The following is a 21,671-nucleotide window of genomic DNA, read 5'->3' on the forward strand; positions in this document are numbered from 1 at the left end:
GCCTTGGAACCTTGGTGGCTCACCGGCAAGTCTTCGACCCTCCGGCTTGGTGTGGAGCGGTGTCGATGACCGTGTGCAGGGGACATAGAGACCCTCTTCCTTAGTGGAGAAGCTTGGCGTGACCCTTAGTGTCCAAGCTTTTATGGCAAGTAAAGGGGTGTCCTGGAAGAAACTTGGTGACCGAGAAGCACTACTCTTGTATGAGTGCTTCAACAACGTGGATTAGTGATGGCTTAGTGCCTATTGATACCACGGGATAAATCATTGTGTCAAGAGTATGCTTCCCCTCATCCTCACCTTTTACGTTTTCGCATTTCATACTTGCAACTTGTGTGTCTTTACATTTTTAGTGTAGTATCTTTTACTAGGATTGGATGTAGGTTGCAAAAACTTATTTTGGGATGAGGGTTTCACACTAAATCAATCATAGTTGCACATCTTGATAGCATGATCTAGTTTAAGTTTGATGCAAAAGTAGTGAAAGCCATAGGTTAAAGTTTTAAGTTGCCTAATTCAACCCCGCCCACTCTTAGGCTACGAGCACTGATTCCTTACAAAGTATCAGAGCCAGGGCTCATATCTTTCACAAAGAGTCGCCAATTCCATTGGCAAATTGTGAAACCAGCTAATTGGAAACAGCTAGGCTTCACCGCCTAGTGAGTTAGCTCGATAGGGGAACGGCTAGGCTTCACTGCCTAGTGAGTTAGCTCGATAGGGGTAAGGGATGGATTCAATAGGTTTGGCTCCACATTTCGATGGCACGGGTTACCAACGTTGGAAAGTTCTCATGGAAGCATTTCTCCAAGCAAGGGCTTTAATGTTTGGAGAGTCACTGTGAGGGCGTGAAAAATAATGGGCAACAAGAAAAATAATATGATGTGATTTTCAAAAATATTATTTTACCCTCACTTAGTGAAAATGTTTTCAATCGTGTGTTTACTTTTGGAAATACTAACAAGCTATGAATGACTATCAAAGAGAACAATGAGAGCATGGAGGATGTGTCAAATGAAAAATATGATGTTCTCATTGAAAAGCTCAATAGTTTTACATTACATTCATTACTGAATAAATTTCAGTAGTTTCAAATTCTACAGATATGCTACATAATTTATGCATCTCTTTTTATAGGTCAAGCTTCGACGATGACTCTCCAGGTACCTATCTTCCAAGCTTGGGGGCTAAAGCACAAATTACTACTCGAAATAGCTCCGCTAGCTCTCAAAACTCGGGGGTTCAGTGCCAATAACTACTCGATATGGTTCCTATGGCCCACCTGGCGCATAAGCTCAGGGGCTGGACGCCGCAAAACTACTCGGATGATGACTTACATCATGATTAAAGACTCTGGATTGATTATTTAATCATTTCAAGGCTCGAGGGCTGATTAAAGACTCTGGATTGATTATTTAATCATTTCAAGGCTCGAGGGCTGATAAACTACACCTAAGATTTTTTTCAAGATGAAATAAGAAGATTCAACATTTTATTGACCCTCAACGTGATTCTTCGATTCAACGTAAGGCTCGGGGAATACTCCATATGGAGTGCAACTTTCGCTACCCTCCATATTACATTCCAAAGATGGAGATTACAAAATCAAGACTATCAAGGCTTGAGCACATCATAGCCTCATGACAGCTTTGAGAACCTTTGAAGATTCAACCAGACAAAGTACTCGAAGAGCACTAAAACTACTCGAAGGCTGCTACATTCGACTATGAAGCGCTCAGGGACTTATCGGGGATAGATTCTTAGTACCCGCAAGGAAAGGAAGAAGACGGACTCGTACTAGGATTCCTCTATAATCCTACTAGAACTCATACCATGTAATCCTACTAGGACACCTTGTAACCGACTAGTAATCCTACCCCCTAAGTATATAAAGGAGGGCAGGGGTATCCAGATCGGGACCTTAGACCAACAAGGCCTAGAACCATCATCAAAAGCCAATAATCAGGCTACACAACACCCAAACTGTCGTTGTCAAGATTAGCGGATCAAGACTTAGACTAGTAAATTTCTTTTATGCGCGTAAGGCTTCGGATGGTGGCGTGGGAGACACGGGGTTTAGACTGGTTCAGGTAAGGAAGAGCCCTACGTCCAGTATCGGGAGCTGCTCGTGTTGCCCATGCGGGGTCTGTAGTAGGGGTTACAGGAGGGCGAGAGAGGGAGCTGATCCCAGGTCTCTTGGGTGTGCCCTGATGCTCTAAGGAGAGTATGAGTGTGTTCTGTTCGATGGAAAGAGTTCGAGTCCCCTGCCTTAGGGCCCCCGGTTCTCCTTTTATAGTGCAAGGAGGCCGGGTGTGAGGAGAAGTCAAAGAGACAAGCTAAGTCAAGTGAGGTACAACACAAGGGGAGGGACCAAGTCCCTAGGCCGCCGGCGTCCTCTCCGGCCTTCGGCTCCTGCCGGCGCGTTCGCTGGAAGAGGGCGGCCGCCGTCGAGTCCTGTTGACGGTCTCCTCGGTGGCTGTCGCCGCCAGACGTGATGACGGTGTTTCGTCGTGGCACCTGTGTCCGTTGGGGAAGGTGGTTGATCCCGCCATCTTGCTGACGGCCCGCGGAAGGCGGATGTCGCGTCCCTGTCGCCGGATGCGCGGGGCGCGAGAACGGGCGCGGCTTCCTCCCGCTCCGGGCGGCGCAGGCCATGAGTGCCCTGTAGCGAATCGGAGGAAGCCGCAGCCACTGTAGCCTGTACCGCGCGGCTGCGCATGGGTACTTGTGGCAGGTTGCGTCGGGGACACGAACACCCTTCTGCGTGTCAGAACTGCGGCGCATTTATGGCAAGATCGACAGGGGGACCCACGAGACCTGCGCCCGAGGCGGATACTTGTCGGGTAGGCCCGAGTGAGTCCGACCCCTTGTGCCTGGGTCGAGCGAGGTGAGGTATTGCGGCGGGGGGTCGGGCGCTCCCGACCCCAGGCCCGCGGGTCGAGCGAGGCGGAGCTTGGTCTTCAAGGGGTCGGGGACGCCCGACCACGGGACACTGGGTCGGGCGCGGCAGAGCGTGGCTCTCTCCTCCCATGTTGGGCCGACGGTAGTCTTTATCGCCCTAGGTGGGCTTGGGCCTTTATGATTTGTTATTTTCATGGGCTTTTGGAGGTCGTTAATATTTCCCCCCAACACAAACGCAGGGCGCTATATACAACACCCCAAATAGGACGTAGAGTATTACACTACTCTGGTGGCCCGAACCTGTATAAATTTGTATCTCGTGTTCTCACTTTTACCTTCAAGTTTCAGGTCCGACGATTCCCCACCAACCAACCTACTACCTCGAGACACTTCTCAGTAGGTTGCCAGGTATAAAACATCGACAGCTTATTTTGCCCAAAAGCTACTAAGAGGGGATCCTTACTTTCAATATTTTAGCATCAAGTTTAAAGTGAGAGCAACTATTTTATATGCTTGCAAGATAAATAAACCAAAGGAATGAGACAAGTAATTAATTTAACGACACAACATCATCGGATTCACTTCTTTACTAGCGATGTGACTCAGTGATCAAGATCTCATAACGAAGAGTGCGACAAATCGATTCAATTTGATCCCTCGCAAGGTATACCTAATCACATAATATATGCATACCCCGTCGAGTTGCACATGACAACCGTTCTCTTAAAGAGCGCTAAGTACTTGAACTGCTCCGCGACCCTCAAGTACTAGTCCCTACCTATACCTCGACGGGTTAGAGACATCGATTCAATTTGATCCCTTGCAAGGTATACCTAATCACATGATATATGCATACCCCGTCGAGTTGCGCATGATAACCGTTCTCTTAAAGAGCGCTAAGTACTTGAACTACCCCGCGACCCTCAAGTACTAGTCCCTACCTATACCCCGACGAGTCAGAGACATGAGTTACAGACTAGTATTTGGTGAAGAAGTCAGTATCAAGCTCAACTTACCAGCGTGCAATAAGGTACATAGGTTTACCGGTTTCGACTACCTCCTACTCCGAGCATAGGATTAGTCCTGTTCAAACTCGATCAACAAGACCAACAACGAACATGCCTTAATCAACACAGGCAGAGCTACGCAACCAACAACATCATAATAATCATTCTCATCTCCGCCTGGTCTCCAAATTTATCGTGTGAACCATTTATTTTAGAATTAACCACAAGTATATAAAGTGATCCTATACCTCGCGAGTAACATGGCGAGTAACATGCAATCACTCGACTTATACCAAACTTAATTAAGCATAGCATTTTTATCGAGCTACACATACTTAGTATATAACAACTAGTATGGTTTCATCCAACTCGTGAAAAGTTAATGCACATATACATAACTAAGAACATTGCATAATTTTAAAATTAGAGATTATGCTCTGCGGCTTGCCTTCTTTCTGCTGCTTAGCACTGGGCTCTTCCGGACCTTGGACTGAATCTTGTTGCTGCTCTTGTTGCCCTTTGGGCTCAGTGACCAACTCGTACATGAAGTTCTCAGCTGTGGACTCTACATGAATGTGCAATGCAAGATTAAAATGATGCATATTTTCTCACATAAAATTGGGCAGCCATTTATTGAGTAAAAAAACATATAGAAAACTACGCAAAGAAATATGGTGAAACTACCATGATGGTGTTCAGATTTAATTATTTCTTTGGTTTGAAGGACTTCCTTAACTAAGTTATTGAATCTAACTCAAAAACATATCAACATTTCCGTGAAGAAAGAAAATAGCTAACTAGTGAATTATTATGTTTTAAATAGGAGGCAACTAGAGATAATCAATTTTATCAATTCTCATGTCCTAAAATGAACTATTAACAGTAACAAATATCACCAGAAATTAAACTAATAGAATTTACATACAACCATTTTTATTTATACTAAGGTAAATGTAGCTACAAACAAGGAATATTCACTAAACGAACTTGTGAACACATTCTGGTGATGAACAAGATATAGCATGGTTAAAATACTAAAAAATTATTTTAGATGAATTTACCAAGATTTTATATAAACAGAAAATATTTATCAAAATAAGGAAATGCCAAGATGGTGATAAATTTATTTAAGTACCGACATATGGTTTCTGGATATGAAAACTTAACAGAAACTAATATGACATAAGAGTACTCTACTGTGAATGTTTCATGATTTTTGGGTCGACAGAAATATTTATACACATTATACTCTATTATGCATACACTGATTTGTACCAAGGGCAAAATAGTCATTTCACCATGTCTATCATTTTTCAAATGTAGCATGAGTCACTGAAGATCCAAAAAAATGGGTTTCATATTTTTAGTATTTTTCTACAATTTACGATTCATTTATCAAGTTTCAGTCAAGATTTACATAAACCAATTGATCGTTATTACTCAAAATTCCCAGGGAAAACTTTTGCTACCCGGATACACTCTAACCCACAGACAGGCTGGGCCGGCGACCAACCCGACCCAGGCCAGGTCACCACCGGGTCAAAGCCGACCCCTGCCGGCTTGACCGGCGAATCCACGCCGGCGGCGAGGATTCCAGCGAGGAGACCTGTACCAACAGTTTCAGCGCATCAAGACGCACGCATACCCACCAAAGACCCTACTGAACAGCGGCTAGACCCGGCCGGCGATGAGCGGCGACGATACAGACCACCGGCGGCGGCCCAGCCAAAAATGCGGCGACAACGGCGGCGGAGGAAACGGGGAAATAGGGGCTAGAGCATCTAGGGCTCACCGGGGTTCCGTTTTGGCGGTCGGTGGTGGAAGAGGAGGCCGGTACGGGGGAGTTCACCGGTGGTGCCCGAGCTCGGGGCCGGCGGCAATGGCGGGAGGGGATTTGTCAATCCCCCGCCGGAGGAGCCATGGACGGCGCTGCTGAGTGGTGGCGAGTGGATTTTGGGAGGTGGGGAAGGCTCGGCAGGCGGAGATTTGGGAATGGTGGGCGGAGCAGGGAGAAATCAGCCTGCTGGTGGAGCTGTTCTGTGGTTCAGTTCCTTGCCAGGAAGAAGAAAGAGAGAGAGATTGACTGAGAATTCGGAAGATGTGAACCGAGCGTGCGGTGGAGGGCGAGGCGCGTGGTCATGGTCGTGGCGACGCCGAGGCTCTCCGGCAGAAGATGAGCGCCACATGTCGGCGTTTTTCTGATCACGGTCGGGCCAAGTCCGAATGAACCGAGCGATTCAGTTCGCGCGCGAACACATTCAAACTGACTATGTTCGTCCCATCAAAACTCCCCGATTTCATGCATAACCTATACTTATAATCTTCATCAAAGTTGTAGAACAAGCATCCTTCTATAACTTTCATTAATGGTTCCTATCCAAACAATCTACGGATTTGAAGTTACAGAGGCTCAAATCTTGCGATTAATCTGTTTTAACTGAATTTTCAGAGATTGATAGCTGACAGATTCTATTTGCATTTGGCTGACTTTAAGTCGATTTTTGAATGTCCAACTATGATCCAAATTTAACAGCAAGAATGTTCATGTAAACTTAAATCATAATACGACTCATTTTGATCAAGACCTTGGTTATGTGTTTAAGTAAAATATGGAGTTTACCACTCCAAAACATGGGACTTAGAAACTTGTAAACTTCAGCCATGCATTGAAGGACTTAGAAACTTTCAGAGTTTGAGTGAAAACAGGGGTTGACCAATATTTGTTCTCGAATTTTAACTATTAAATAAGGTTTTCACACTCAAGATGATATCCATGTGAAGCTAAATAGGAAGGACTACAAAGTTTGTATTGGCTAAAAGTAGAGTGTTTAGCAAAAAAAATTTTAAATGGCACCCCAAGATGACTAAGTTGGAGTAAACCAACACTAATATAGCAAAAATGGGATTTCGAATTTATTTCAATACTCAAACATGTTCAGGACTCAAAATTGATTCATCTAACACTTCCAACTTTATTTAAGTATAATTTACATATTTTCCATATGCACACTTTTATTGTTATTTAATTTAGAAGAATAGCCAAAATATTTCCTAAATTTCATTTAGAAAGAAAAGCAACATCACATTTGCTCAAGTGCTAGAAAAATTATTGAATATGTTTATGCATGCATGATTTTGGAATTAAACTCATATTTCCATGTTTATACTTGTTATTAGTATTTAATTTGATTTTTAGCTAAGGCATTCCATAATATTGTCTTTAATAAGAAAGTCATTAGAACATATAAAGCATAGCATAGAAAATGATATGAGAAGTTATTTATGCATGCACAAAGAATTCTAGTGTTCAATTTAAGGAAGTTTCATTCAACTGAATTTCATTATAAAGGATTTCAACTTGCAATTTCCATTTTGGAGCTTTTAATACTATTAGTCAACTTCCCATTAGAATTAGATTTCCACCTTAAAGAACTTCATGAGTTCTAGTTTTATTTACTTAAAACATTATGTTTAGTAGGAACATGATATTTCACCATGATATGTTTTTTAAGACATGTTTTAATTCAGCAAGAATTTTTAAAGGAGTACTCTCTTTCAAACTTCTCTAAGAATTTCCATGTGAACAATACCAAAAATTCAAATTATGAGTTTTTCTTATTTAAAGATGACATCAACTAGCATACAGATTTGTTGGTTAAAATTTTTAGAAACCCTCCACGTTGAACTTTGCAAAGTCCAAATAGGTAACTTATTTACAAAACCACTAAAAAGGTGATTTCTAACATTTCGAAATTAGCGTCAACTTAGATATCGACCACTTTTCTTTTAAAGAAATTTAGACTCTTCTGAAAGTTTTGTTTCTTAGTATAAAACTATTCAAGATTTTTCAAACACCACTTTTGGACAGCTAGTTCATTGTTGGTTCAGATTCTTAATTGTATTTCGAACAACATGATCAGAAATGATAATGACATGTTCAATATTAATGATTGTAATTAACACCCGGGGTGTTAGAAGATGGAGGAATGCCGGCGCTGTCGCAGTTCGACGCTGACAGCTACAATTCCTGCCCAGTGTGAGTACTAAAAGTAAGTACATGGTAACAGGGGTTTGGCAACAAATTGTAAACCGTAACTTGGTTTGAATGAACACAACGCCATTGAAATACTCGGATCATTTCTGCTCACAGTAAAGATTAAACAGAGGCTTGCTAAAAATGACATTAAAACTGGGTGTTTTCAACAAGACGATGATGGTGTTTTATGGTTCAAAAACCATCTTGCGGTGCCCAAAGACTTTGAGCTCCAGAAATTAATTCTTGATGAAGCTCACCTCTCACGTTATTGATCTATCCACTGTGGTAGCAATAAAATGTACCAGGACCTGAAACAATAATTTTGGTGGACTAGAATGAAGGGCGAGATTGCTAAATATATATATCCAAGTGTGATCTCTACCAAAGGGTAAAAACTAGTCACTTAAATCAGCTGGGACACTTCAGTCATTAAATATTCCATCTTGGAAATGGGAAGACATCAGTATGAAATTTTATTGTTGGCCTTCCCACAACTTCTAAAGGATATGATTCTATATAGGTTATCATTGATCGTCTCACAGAATCTTCTCATTTCCTTCCAGTAAATAGTAGTTATAAATCAAAGCAATATGCTGAGCTATACATTGCACGTATCGGGAGTCTTCATGGTGTTCCAAAAACAATCATATCTGATCGGGGCTCTCAATTCATTGCTCGTTTTTGGGAACACTTGCATGAATCTCTCGATACCCAACTCATTCGCAATTCGACGTATCATCCTCAAACCAATGGTCAAACTGAAAGAATAAATCAGATTTTTGGAAGATATGCTTAGAGCATATATTCTCACTTATAGCAAGAAATGGGATGAGTGTCTACCGCTAGCTGAATTTTCTTATAACAATAGTTATCAAGAGAGTATCAAATGGTACCTTTCAAAGCTCTATATGGGCGAAGATGTAGGACACCATTAAATTGGTTAGAGGTCGGTGAGAGAAATTTCTTTGGACCATTAAATTGGTTAAAGATGCTGAAGAACAAGTCCGTCTCATTCAGTCAAATCTTAAAGTGGCACAATCCTATCAGAAAAATTACACTGATAAGACGCATCGACCACTTGTATTCAAAGTTGGCGATCAGGTGTATCTTCAGGTATCACCCATGAAAGTTGTTCAGCATTTTGGTGTGATGGAAAATCTAGCGCCTCACTATGTTGGACCTTTTCCCATCACTGAAGAATGTGGGCCTGTGGCTTATCCTGTTGAACTTCCTCCACATTTATCGGCGCTCCATAATATCTTTCATCTTTCTCAACTCAAGAAATGTCTTCGGGTGCCAGCTGAAGCAATTAATACAGATGATATTCATATTGCACCTGATCTCACATATCCCGAGTAGCCTGTCAAAATTATTGACCAAGTCAAATTCAAAATTCACATTTAAACCTTCATTACTTGGAAAACTCTTGTGTAGAGTAATTCTATTTAGCCTTGTTTGACTAACTTTTAAAATTAATGTGCTCAAACACTTTAACTTTTGACCAACATGAAACTTGCAGTATAATGTATGAAGTTTCATTTTGGTGTGTTGTGGTTGTATGAAAACAAAGTTTACTCATTCAAAAACCTAGTGAAACACTGGTAAAACCATTGTTTCCAGCCTCTGCTCAAATCTGCCCAAGTCCTGAAAGCTGCTCAAAGTTGACACCAAAACACTTGATTTTATCCAAATTTTGTGTATGAACTTTTCAAAAATTCTTTATAGAATTTGTTACCCTATGTTTAAAAGTGACATGCACAGGAAGTTTGAACTTGTGCACCAACGTTTTGGCCTTTGTTTTTCAACTCAAAGTTGGCCAAAAACCACATTTCAATTCATTGGAAATTCAGTTAAAACCATGTAAATCCCAAAATTGAGGCATCTGTAACGTCAAATCCATAGACTTTTATGCCAATGACCTTTACAGAAAGTTGTAGTTGGACGAGTGATCTAAAACTTTGGTGTACATTCCAAATATAGCTTATGCACAAAATTGGGGAGTTTTGATGGGTCGAACATGGCCAGTTTCAGTGTGTTCGCGTGCGAACTGAATTGCTCGGTTTATTCAGACTTAGGCCCGACCGTCATCAGAAAAACGCCGCCTACGAGCCTTAGCGTCGCCACGACCATGACCACGCACCTCTCCCTCCACCACACGCTCATTTCACCTCTTCCTTCTCCATTAAGAATTATGAATCATTCTCTTTCTGCATTTCTTCTTCCTCTAGCAAAACCAAGAACTGAACCACAAAGCAGCTCCATCCGCTGGCCGATTTCTCCCTACTCCACCCACCATACCCAAAACGGCACCATCAGAGCCTTCCCCACATCCCAAACTCCATCCGCCACCACTCAGCAGCGCCGGCCATGGCTCCTCCGGTGGGGATTGAAGAATCCCCGCCCGCCATTGCCGCTAGCCACAAGCTCAGGTGCCGCTTGTGAACTCCCCCATCCCAGCCTCTTCTTCCACCACCGACTGCCAAATCGGATTTCTGGTGAGCCATAGATGCTACAGCCTCATTTCCCCACTTTCTCCGCCTTTATTGCCACCAGAATTGGCTCAAATGCCGCCATTGGTGAGCTGTTTCCGCCAGCGCTCGTCACCGGCCATGTCCGGCCACCTTCCGGTCGGGCCGCGGGTGGGTATGGGTGCACCTCGTTGCACTGAAGCTATTGGTGCCAGCCTCCTCGCCAAAATCTTCGTCGCTGGCGTAGGTCAGCTTGACCGACGGTGACCTGACCTAGGTCATGTTGACTCCGGGTCCCGCATGTCATTGGCGCTTGGGGTATTAGTAGCACAGGATCTGGGTAGCTAAAGTATTCCCTGAAAATTTTGATTAATTATGAATTTGGTTAACGTAAATCCTGACTAAATCTTCAGAAATGCACAGTATACCGTAGAAAAATGATAAACATATGAAACCAATTTTGTTGGATCTGTTGTAACTCATACTACATTTTAAAAATGAGAGATCTTGTGAAAAAAATCTTTTGCCCTTGGTACAAATCAGTGTATGCATAATAGAGTTTAATGTGTATAGATATTTCTATCAACCCAAAAATAATTATTCACAGGAAAGTACTCTTGTGGCATATTAGTTTCTGTTAAGCTTTTATGTACAGAAACCATATGATGATGCTTAAATAAACTTATCACCATGTTGACATGTTCTTATGATTATAAATAGTTTATGTTTTTGTAAAATCTTGATAAAATCATGTAAAATACTTTGTCAATACATTTACCATGTTATATGTTGTTCATCCCCAGAATGCGTTTATAAGTTAGTTTAGTAAATTTTCTTATTCCTAGCTACATTTACCTTAGTGTAAATAAAAATGGTTGTATGTGAATTCTATTAGGCCCCGTTTGGATCATTGGAATTGAATTCCATCCTAATAATCATAATTTAGACACAAATTAATTAAGCTAATATAATTGTATGTGGAATATAGTTGTATATTATAGTTGGTGATATGGGAGAGATACTTGTATGCTGCACTTCTACTATAGAGAAGCGAGTCTAAGAGCGTGCTATAAGAATTGAATTCCATCTAATAACCATAATCTATAGAATCAATTTCCATCTCCCACCCCATGAATTTAAGATAGGCTTATATCTAAACTTTGGAAAGTTGTGGAATGCCACATTCCAACATAAATTAGCCTACTCCATTAAATAGATTCCAATTCCTTGGACCCAAACGGGACCTTAGTGTAATTTCTAGAAAAATTTACCTGACATTTGTTACTGTTAATGGCTCAGTTCAGGTTCTGAGAATTGATAAAATTGATCATGCCTAGTCATCTCATGTTTAAAACATAATAATTCACTAGTTAGCGAGTACGAGGTAGTCGAAACCGTTAAACCTATATACCTTATTGCGCACTGGTAGGTTGAGCTTGATAGCATCTCTCCATTGGGTGCTAGTCAATAACTCATGTTTGACCCATCTGGGTATCGGTGGGGACTAGTACTTGAGGATCGTGTGGCAGTTCAAATATTTAGCGCTCTTGAAGAGAATGGTCGCCATGTGCTGCTCAACGGGGTATGCATATGTAATGTGATTTGGTATACCTTGCAATGGATTAAATCGAATCGATTTGCCGCACTCTCAGTTATGGGACCTTGATCACGGAGTCACATCGCTAGTAAAGAAGTGAATCTAATGATGATCATTATTTGTGTTGCTAAATTATTTACTTGTTCGTTGCTTTGGTTTATTTATCTTGCAAACATAAGAAAATAGTTGCTCTCACTTTAAACTTGATGCTAAAATATTGAAACACTCTTAGTTACTTTTTGGCAAAACAAACCCCTCAGCTAAAAGTCTTGCGTACTAGGAGTCGGCTAAGTGTATACCACTAGTCGGTAAGTCTTGTTGAGTATTAGTTGCTCAAGGTTTGTTGATAAATTTATTTTAGGTGCAGATGATATAGGTTTCTGTCCTTGCTGCGCTAAATTTGTTATTCGTGATGCCGATAGTTGGGTGGTCGTTGATCCTAATAGGTATTTATTGGGCTGAAGTGTGTGGTCTTTAGCTTGATCACTTTTGAATCGTTGTGCTAGACTTTTATTCATGTCGGTGTTTATTTCAGCTTCCGTGCTGAACTCTATGTAATATTTATGTATTTGAACCCGGTTTGTAAACTTATCGTGTACTCTGTCATGCTTGTACTATCTGTACTCACCTTCGTGTGAGACTTCTGGTGTTCATTTCGGAACAATGAAATCAGTGGTTAAATCAGGAACTACCCAACAGAGTGTTTGGTTGGACTGGTTGAAGTGCGATTGACCTGTACTTCATTAATATGATGAGGGTTAGTGAGCTTGAGCCGGTTTAATTGGGGCGGTTCTACCACAGAAATGAGCATTGATGCATTCCACCGATTAATATGATGATGACCGGAGAAGTCCCCAAATTACTACTCAGTGACCATGGATAGCAGCAGAACCAAGACAGTGTGCACTATGTGCACTGATTCATACGGTGTGTACACAAGGTCACCATCGAATCAGTCGGTGAGGATCGGCTCGGCTCATGATTGGCTCAGATCCGGCTCTGAAAGTTTATAAGTAACCACCGATTCATACGGTGACCACAGGACAAGGCAAGTTGTCGGATTTATAAGCCCAGCAGTCCACCAAGGGGTTACCCAAGTGGTTGATTTGTAGGTGGAGGCGATTGTGAAACCAAGAACTCGAAGGTGATCGCGAGAACACAAGTGACACGGGGGTTTTAGACAGGTTCGGATCTCCAGAGAGTAATATCCTACATCGTGTATGCTTGGTGGCTTGTATTGCTTTGAGAGATTCGGTGCGTTGGGTTGCCCTCGGGAGGCTCCCTTGGCCGCCTTATATAGGCTGATGACCTAGGGTTACAAGTCGGTTTGAATCTAATCTACTCGGTAGTTACATGGAAGGTAACATGAGTCGGACTACAATACGTGTCCCATAATATCCGAGCTGATTTGAACTGTCTGGTTACCTTGACATGTACTCTAAGTATCTTCATGTCCTTGACTCGCACGCCCTAGTTGAGTGGGCCCACTTGTCAGGTCCAGGCAATATCCTGGTCTATAGGGACCCATGGGGTACCCATATCCCTCAAGCCCCTTGAGCTTGAGGAAGTTGAGGAATGTGTAGGTGACTAGGAACTTGAGGTCATCACAGCGAAGCTTGGAATGTACCCGGCTAAAGCTGCGATGGCGTCATGGTGACGGAGAGGCTACGCAATGCTCAAAAAAGAAGAAGAAAATCCGAGTGAACAAGGAGCCATATGTGCAGAGCAAAGTCAAGTGCGGAGTTGATGGATGTCGGGCATCCAACAAGTCAAAGTGAAGGACAGAACACAAGGAAAGATAGAGCCATGGAGGCATGCCGACCACAAGTAGGCACCCAGCCCCCGAGGATGAGGACTGGCGGAGCCACGGAGGCACACCGACCTAAAATAGGCGCCTAGCCCCCAAGGATGAGGAATGGCGGAGCCATGGAGGCACGCCGAGTCGCATGGGAGCCGGACGAGCTGCAGAAGTACATCGAGTCACCTCCTGCCCCGAGCCAAGGAGGTTGGCTGGGCGACGGGAGGCACGTCGAGTCCTCTATGGCGCCCAGCCCCCAAGCCTGGGAGCATGCCGAGCCATAGAAGCACGCCAAGTCGCCTCCCGCCCCGAGCCAAAAAGGTCGGCTGGGTGACGGGAGGCACGCCGAGTCGCCTGCGGCGCCCAGCACCCAAGCTTGGGAGCTGGTAGAGCCATAGAAGCACGCCAAGTCGCCTCCCGCCCCAAGCTAGAGAAGTCGGCCGGGTGACGGAAAGCACGCCGAGTCATCTATGACGCCTAGCCCCCGAGCCTAGGAGTCAGACGCATCGCGGAAGTACGCCGATTCACCTCCCACCCCGAGCCAAAGAGGTCAGCCGGGCGACGGGAGGCATGCTGAGTCATCTGTGGCGCCCAGCCCTCGAGCCTGGGAGCCAGCCAAGCCACAGAAGCACGCCAAGTCACCTCCTGCCCTGAGCTAGAAAGGTCGGCCAGGCGACGGATAGCACGCCGAGTCGTCTGCGGTGCCCAACCCCCGAGGCTGGGAGCTGGACGAGTCGCGGAAGCACGTCGAGTCGCCTCCCGCCTCGAGCCAAAGAGGTCGGCCGGACGACGGGAGGCACGCCGAGTAGTTTTTAAGCTGTAAAAGGACAATACAAATATTATGTAGCATAGTGTAGATTATTTAATAATTGAACAACTCAGAAATTTAATTTTACTGTAGTAGAAGTAAACTCTTGTGCATCCTGCTCTTGTAGACTAGGTAATTTTCCCAGGTAATTAGCCTGTTACATTTAAGCACCTAGTCCTGTTGACCACTGCTCACGGAGAGGATAGCTTACCTCAGGCTATAGTGCTAGGGCTGACCCGATGCTCACATATAGGAGACGCGCATGATGAGTCAAGGTTTCACGGATTAAGACGTGTGCTACCCGAGTACTTTAGCAACCATTAAGAGGGACGGACAAGCCGCAAAGCAGATGGAACCAGCATAAGCTGGGCACTCATGGGGTGTAGCTCCCGACCGCCCGTGTAGTGGACAGACCAACCTGTATAAGCAGTCGGGGTGTGACCAAGGTGGTCGGCGAAAGTCACGGAGACATAGAGAAGCCGAGGCGGTCAGCGAAAGTCACGGAGACATGGAGGAGCCGAGGCATATGTAGGTATACAAAAGCCGTAAAATATTTAATTATAAATAAGACTTATCTTGATTCGTGGTCGAGTCAGAGAACCCATGTCACTCCCGAGCGGGCAGCCATTGGTGAACAGCTGTTGACGAAGCCGATGTTGGTTCCAGATGGTCGAAGTGATCGGTGGTGCTGGCCAGAGGACCAAGCATTACCCATGCTGTCGTTGCGCCGCGAGCACGTGAATAGATGACCCCGTACGGATGTGGGACCTCTACGCCTGCTTGCCGCCTCTTCATCCGGCACAAGAAGCAACGCTTGATGACCATGTAGACGTACAACCATGCAAGAGAATAGATTAATAATCTATACCTATTATTAAAGCAAACAACGTCTCTGCCAGCAATTTTCGTTCGTCGTGGTTATTTTGCAAAAAAGTCCCTTGACTTTTTAGTAATCAACCCGCAGTCCAAATGTTGAAAAGAGGGGAGCTCGGGTGGAAAAAGAAGGGAAGGGAGGGGGTTAATGGGAAAAAGACTTCTCCTTTCTTCACAACAGAGAGGCGGAGGGAGATTGGGCGCGGGCGGCCGGCAGCGTCGGAGGTGCGGCGGCCGGCGTCCTGGGCTCGGCCGCGGCCGTGAAGAATGGGAGGAGGAAGAGTGTGAAGAGAGGTCCTCTCTCCTCCTCACCTCGACGAAGGAGGCGCTGGAGGCGGCAACGGATCTGGCGCCAGACGAGGGAGCTCCTCGGGGAGGTCGGCGGTGCGGTCCTCCCCGGCGACCTCAGCGATGAAGGCGTGGAGCGGCGGCGGCAGCGTGGGGAGGGCCGGTGAAGGGGACAGCGGCGGGGGCGGGGGCTTGCGGCGGCGCAGGGTGGAGGCCCATGGGGTCCCTCCAGTTCGTGTTCTCGCTCGATCTTGGTGGTATTTCTTGATCCCCGCTCCGCAGCGGCCACAGTTCGCTCTCGGTTGCCTCACCCGCCAATTCGGCCCGTCGCGCGCTTGGAGACGGAATCGAGAAATAGAGGCTGCATCGAGATGGAATCGGAACATATACTGGTGCGGGCAGGCGGTGCCGGTGGCACCTTCCCGGCGCACTGCAACTGGACCGGCGTGGCCTGCGACGGCGCCGGCCACGTCACGTCCATCCAGCTCCTGGAGACTGGGCTCCGGGGCACGCTCACGTCGTTCCTCGGCAACATCTCGACGCTGCAGGTCCTCGACCTGACATCGAACCGCTTCGGTGGCGCCGTGCCGCCGCAGCTCGGCCGCCTCGGCGAGCTTGAGCAGCTCGTACTGTACGACAACAACTTCACCGACGGCATCCCGCCGGAGCTCGGCGACCCGAGGAGCCTGCAGCTACTGGACCTCGGCAACAACACGCTCCACAGCGGCATCCCCGGTCGCCTCTGCAACTGCTCGGTGATGTGGGCGTTTGGCGCGGTGAACAACAACCTCACCGGCGCGCTTCCTGACTGCATTGGCGATTTGTCCAACCTCAGATTTCTGGTGCTCTTCAACAATGGTCTCGACGGCGACCTGCCACCATCCTTCACGAAGCTCACGCAGATGGAGGCGCTGGACCTCAGTTCCGGTGCCACATATTTTTCTGTCAGCAAAAGCTCCCTCATCGAATTTCTGGTTTTCCGCTGTTTAGATTTCTGGCTTCTGCTCTTGGAGCTTGATCTGGCAGCTCTGCTCTGTGCCTTTGCTCAAAAGCTCTTGAAGCTTCACTTCTGAACGTAGGCCATCAGCATTGCCCCGGCTTTTAGTGTTGTTTCTTTCACTTGGCAATAGCTGCAGCTCAGCTTGGTTTTGCTAGAGCTCTATTTCTCTGTTCAATAGGTAATATGGTGCAGTGACAGGAGGAGCATCAGCGCCTGCAGTTTTTTGCTCTTGGGCACATGTATTGTTTTGGTGCAGTGCAGGCACGCAGCAGCAGCAAGCCTCTGTTTCTTCTCTCAGGTGAACGATGACGGCAGCATTTCAATCAGGTTTGCACTATGCTTTTGGTGGGTTTCATTGCTTTCGGTGGGTTTCAGTATTAAAGTCACATGCTTTCTTAGGTCTATTTACTTGTTTTACTAAGTCATTGCTTTTAGTTTCAGTAAAATGAGGTTTCATTTCAAGTTACTTCATGTGTTTTATTGTTGGCTTATTCAATTCAGGTCTACACAAGTTAGCTCATCTCAATCTGGAGGGCTATGGAGTCACTGCAGTTTCTTTAGAGGTTATATCAGGTTTTGTGTCTTCTGGGACTACTGTGCCATCAATTGTCACTTCTGCAAAAAAAAATCTTATATTTAATCTCTTTGCCCGTGGAAATAGTGCCCATTACCACTAATTATCTACAATTGTCATAACATATGTTATGATAAGAGAATGATTTAGGATCTGATTAAGAGTTCTTATTTTAATACACAACATGAATGTTTCCAAGTGTCAGACAAAGATAACCTGATAATACTTTTCAGCTACTATATAGTATATACAACATGAAAGGAACAAAAAATTTTATTTCTTTTGTTGCTGGTGTGGTGAACACAATATCATTCTATTCTTAATTTCAAAAGAAAATAGTTGACTGGAGGCAGCATTTTTTTGACCAAGTTTTACTTTTTTATAAATTTATTAGTCCTGTTTCCCTATGTGTACACATCTAGCTATGAACTCTACAATAATACTCATTTAGATTGTTGCATGAAACACTTCAAATCAACCACTTGGATACTAAAACTTCACTAACAGACTAAAATTTATTATTCTATTGCAGGATTGGCCTTTATTGGTCTTGTTGAATTGAAGTTGGTGTGGCACATGCAACGACAGCTGTGAGAACTTGGAACGTAAACACGATGCAGATTATAAAACTTTTGGCAAACTCAATTATCTGTTTAGGAAAGTGGTTCATCGTTTTTCTTGACTGTATTCATAATTAAAATCATAGGCTATCAATATCTTATCAGAAATACACCTACAAAGAGCATTTAACTTTAATATCTTGTCAGAAATGTGCTTCTACCTAATATCTTGTGAGAGATGCTTGTACCTTTCAAGTACAACAGAATTTATATTTCATTGTGTATCAATTGATGCATAATGGGGAAATACTTTTTTTTCTGATGCCCTTGTTCCTTTCAAAATTGATCAACGAGTGCTTAGACTTAGACCCACGCAAGATTGGTGATGACTGATGAGGGTCTATTTCACCTGAAAAGTGAGGTTTCAATGCCTTGATAAATACTAAATTATGGTGACAATTATTGATTTATCCATATTTACTTGGTGTTTTATTAAGATAAAGGTTAAGACAAAAGGATGAATTCATACAATAAGTCATAGCTTATCATTTGTGAAATGGCAAAGCAGTTGATTTAAATTTCCTTTTTGTTTGCTGAAATCCCAAATATGTTCTTTTCTTCATTGAGAGCAAGTGTGAAAATAGTATTTTGAAAATGCATCTGACATTAATTGTGCATGATGCAATATTTGTGGATCACAAGTTTATTAACTCTACTCCATTGTGCGCAGTAGTAGAGTGGAGCACTTCAAGAGTAGTAGAGCGGAGCACTTCAAGGAGACGTGCTGCCGTCGATGCACACAACACACCCTGTCCTCAGCTCCTCGCTATGGGTCATAATTGTGTCAGTGTAGTGAGATGGGTGATAGTTGATAGAGGCATAGAGCAGCTCGCATGCACCTCAGAACTCTTTTGCATGCGCCCAAGGACTTTTAGGCCTCTTGTTTTGCCGGATGTTGCACGCTAATGGGTTTTGATCATGTGCAAATCAAACACAAATTCGGTTGCCAATTCCTTTAGTAGCTCTTAGAATATTTATGTATCAATACCATTCTCTCTAGCTGTTTGAATTTTTATGTATATATCAATACTATTCCTTTAGTTTGATATGCTACCTTTAATGTAGAGTGATTCATTGGAATGATAATGAGCATCTGTGTAACTGATTTGCTATTTTATCTTCAGCAGAGTGATCACTAAGCAGCACTTGTTTGGTGCCATGGCCACCGGCAGGCTGCCGCAGCAACCATGGGGCGAGCTGCCTCCGGCCACGCTGCAGCCGGCGGATGGTGTGGCCCCATCGGCGGCGGCGGAGGCCGTGGGGTAGAGGTCCGTGACCACCCTGTTCCTCACCACTAGACAAAGGGGAGAGCATATTTGCTGTATGTGTGATTTGATGTGTGTTTTTCTGGTTGTGCATCTTTGCGACTCCATTCAAAGCGTGGCGCCGTCACGTGAATGAGCCTAACTTATGCACAAATTTGAAGCCTAAAAATCTTTAGAATAATTGATATGGGTTATTATAAATTAAATTATCAACTAAGTTTGTGCCATGTTTACCGTTGCAACGCACGGGTATATTGCTAGTCCTGGTTAATTGAATGAAGAACCAAGTAGTACTTCATGACCGGATTAAAGAAAAAGTAATAGAATGCAGGACGACTCCGCCGTATCTGCACGCAGCGTCCAGCGTGCATGCCCTATCCCTTGATCCTATAGTTCGACTTGCAAACAAAAATAGCTCGGACCGGTCCTTTTGCGCGTGCTTTTCAATCCAGAATCCTGACTCAATCACGTGCTCGGGATCGCACTTCCAGGGAAGTAGAACTCGGCGATGCACCGATTGTTGAGCGGGATGAGGAGGTGTGCGCACTGGTCGTGGTAGGCGAGCGGCACCCGGGCCTCCGCCATCTCCACCTGCGTGGCGATCTGGGGCATCGAGGAGCCAGGCTGCACGCCGGCCGGCCGCCGCCGCCGCCTCCATCTGTCACTTTCTTGCCCTCTCTCAAGGCAAGGTTGTTCCGTCGATAGATGGGTGCTGCGGGTTTGGTACAGCATGGGTGGGTGGACGAGCGCGAGAAAGTTCTTCGTGCTCTCGGGGAAGATGACGTCGGGACGAAATGCCATCGAGCTCGCTGGGGAGGATCTCACAATCACCCCTACCTGGCACGTCAACCGTCAGATTTATAAGCCCGGCAGTCTACCAGGGGGTTACCCAAGTAGTTCATTTGTACGTGGAGGCGATTGTGAAATAAAGAACTCGAAAGTGATAGCAAGAACAGAAAAGTGATAGCAAGAACACAAGGGACAAGGGGGTTTTAGACAGGTTCGAGCCTCCGGAGAGGATACCCTACGTACTATATGCTTGGTGGCTTGTATTGCTTGAGAGATTCGGTGCGTTGGATTGCCCTTGGGAGACTCCCTTGACCGCCTTATATAGGCTGACGACCTAGGGTTACAAGTTGGTTTAAATCTAATCTACTCGGTAGTTACATGGAAGGTAATCTGAGTTGGACACCTACAATATCCGAACTGATTTGAAAGTATCTTCATGTTGTCAGTTCGCACACCCTAGTCGGGCGAGCCCACTTGTCAGTATCCTAGTCGATAGGGACCCATGAGGTACCCATATCTCTCACCAGCGAATCAGACAGTACTTGAAGACAGAGAAGACTACGGCTCAGGGGTCACCGAATGATTCGGTGATGCCCTTCACATATCATCGAATCGGTCGGTGATACATGTAGGGCTCGGGTGACAGCGGCTCAACGACTACCTGAAGTTGGACCACCGATTCATTTGGTGGTGGTGTACACTGAGCTGCACTGAATTAGTTGGTGTACACTGAGGAGCAACGGTAAGTTTTGGGGGTTGAGACTATATACGTCCCATTGCTCGACCATTTAAAGTGTGTTAGAGCTTGGACAAGCTGTAAGCTTGTATGCCACATATAGACAAGTACTCTATCCACCAAAGTGCTCATGAGAAGATTAAGATAATTAGCATAAGGCTAGTCTTGATTAGTGCTATTGCTTTAGGGATTAGCCTAGAGGTAGGTGAGGTTTGCACAAGTCTTTGTTATCTGTGCTTGCGCGCACCGATAGTTGTAAATCCGGAGCTCGTAAGTCTTACGAGATCCTTCAACCGCGTTTTTGGAGTGGCCGCCGGTGCATGTGGAAGGGAGGAGCATCAGGAAGAGGTTAGATGGAGACCCACTTGCACGTGGGGAAGGCCTATCGGCTACTTGACCGGGGAGCTTATACCTTGTGCGGGCAATACCTTGAGAGGGGCTTCAACAACGACGACTAGTTGAAAGCTTTGCTTTCCGATACGTCAGTAAAAATCGTCATGGTAGGAGTTTGCCTTCTCTAACTCATCTACCTTTCGTATTTTTTACTACACTATATCCTGTATTTACTTTTTCTATAATTACCATGTGTAGTTTACATGATTGGAACATAGAATGCAAAACTCTTTTATAGTAGAGATAACAACAATAGGTTAGATAACAAATAGAAAACCTAGTTCACACCTATGTAGAAACCTAGTTCACACCAATGTAGAAATTGTGAGTGTTACGATCCCTTCAATAAATTTAAACGCTAACCTGGAACTAAAAAACCTACATACTTTTGAGGAAATAAAGCACTCCTATCAAATCCATCTTCACAAATTTCGGATCAGGAAATGAAGTTCCATACTAACGATACAAGTTCAAAAAACAATGTATTAAATGATGGCATTCTCTACGAGAACCCAAGGTACAAG

The 21,671-nt window shown here is 44.5% G+C and overlaps 1 long non-coding RNA gene across 1 annotated transcript; it reads right to left on the minus strand.

The window, feature by feature from the left end:
* Positions 1-4,038: 4,038 nt before the first annotated feature.
* LOC117837156 (uncharacterized) lies at positions 4,039-6,150 on the minus strand. The gene is made up of 2 exons (XR_004636251.2): positions 5,695-6,150; positions 4,039-4,467 (listed from the first exon to the last, which is right to left on the minus strand). It is a non-coding gene; the product is annotated as an uncharacterized lncRNA (long non-coding RNA).
* Between the last annotated feature and the right edge of the window lie 15,521 nt (positions 6,151-21,671).

Source organism: Setaria viridis, chromosome 9 (genome assembly GCF_005286985.2).
Source record: "Setaria viridis chromosome 9, Setaria_viridis_v4.0, whole genome shotgun sequence".
Classification (NCBI taxonomy): Eukaryota; Viridiplantae; Streptophyta; class Magnoliopsida; order Poales; family Poaceae; genus Setaria; species Setaria viridis.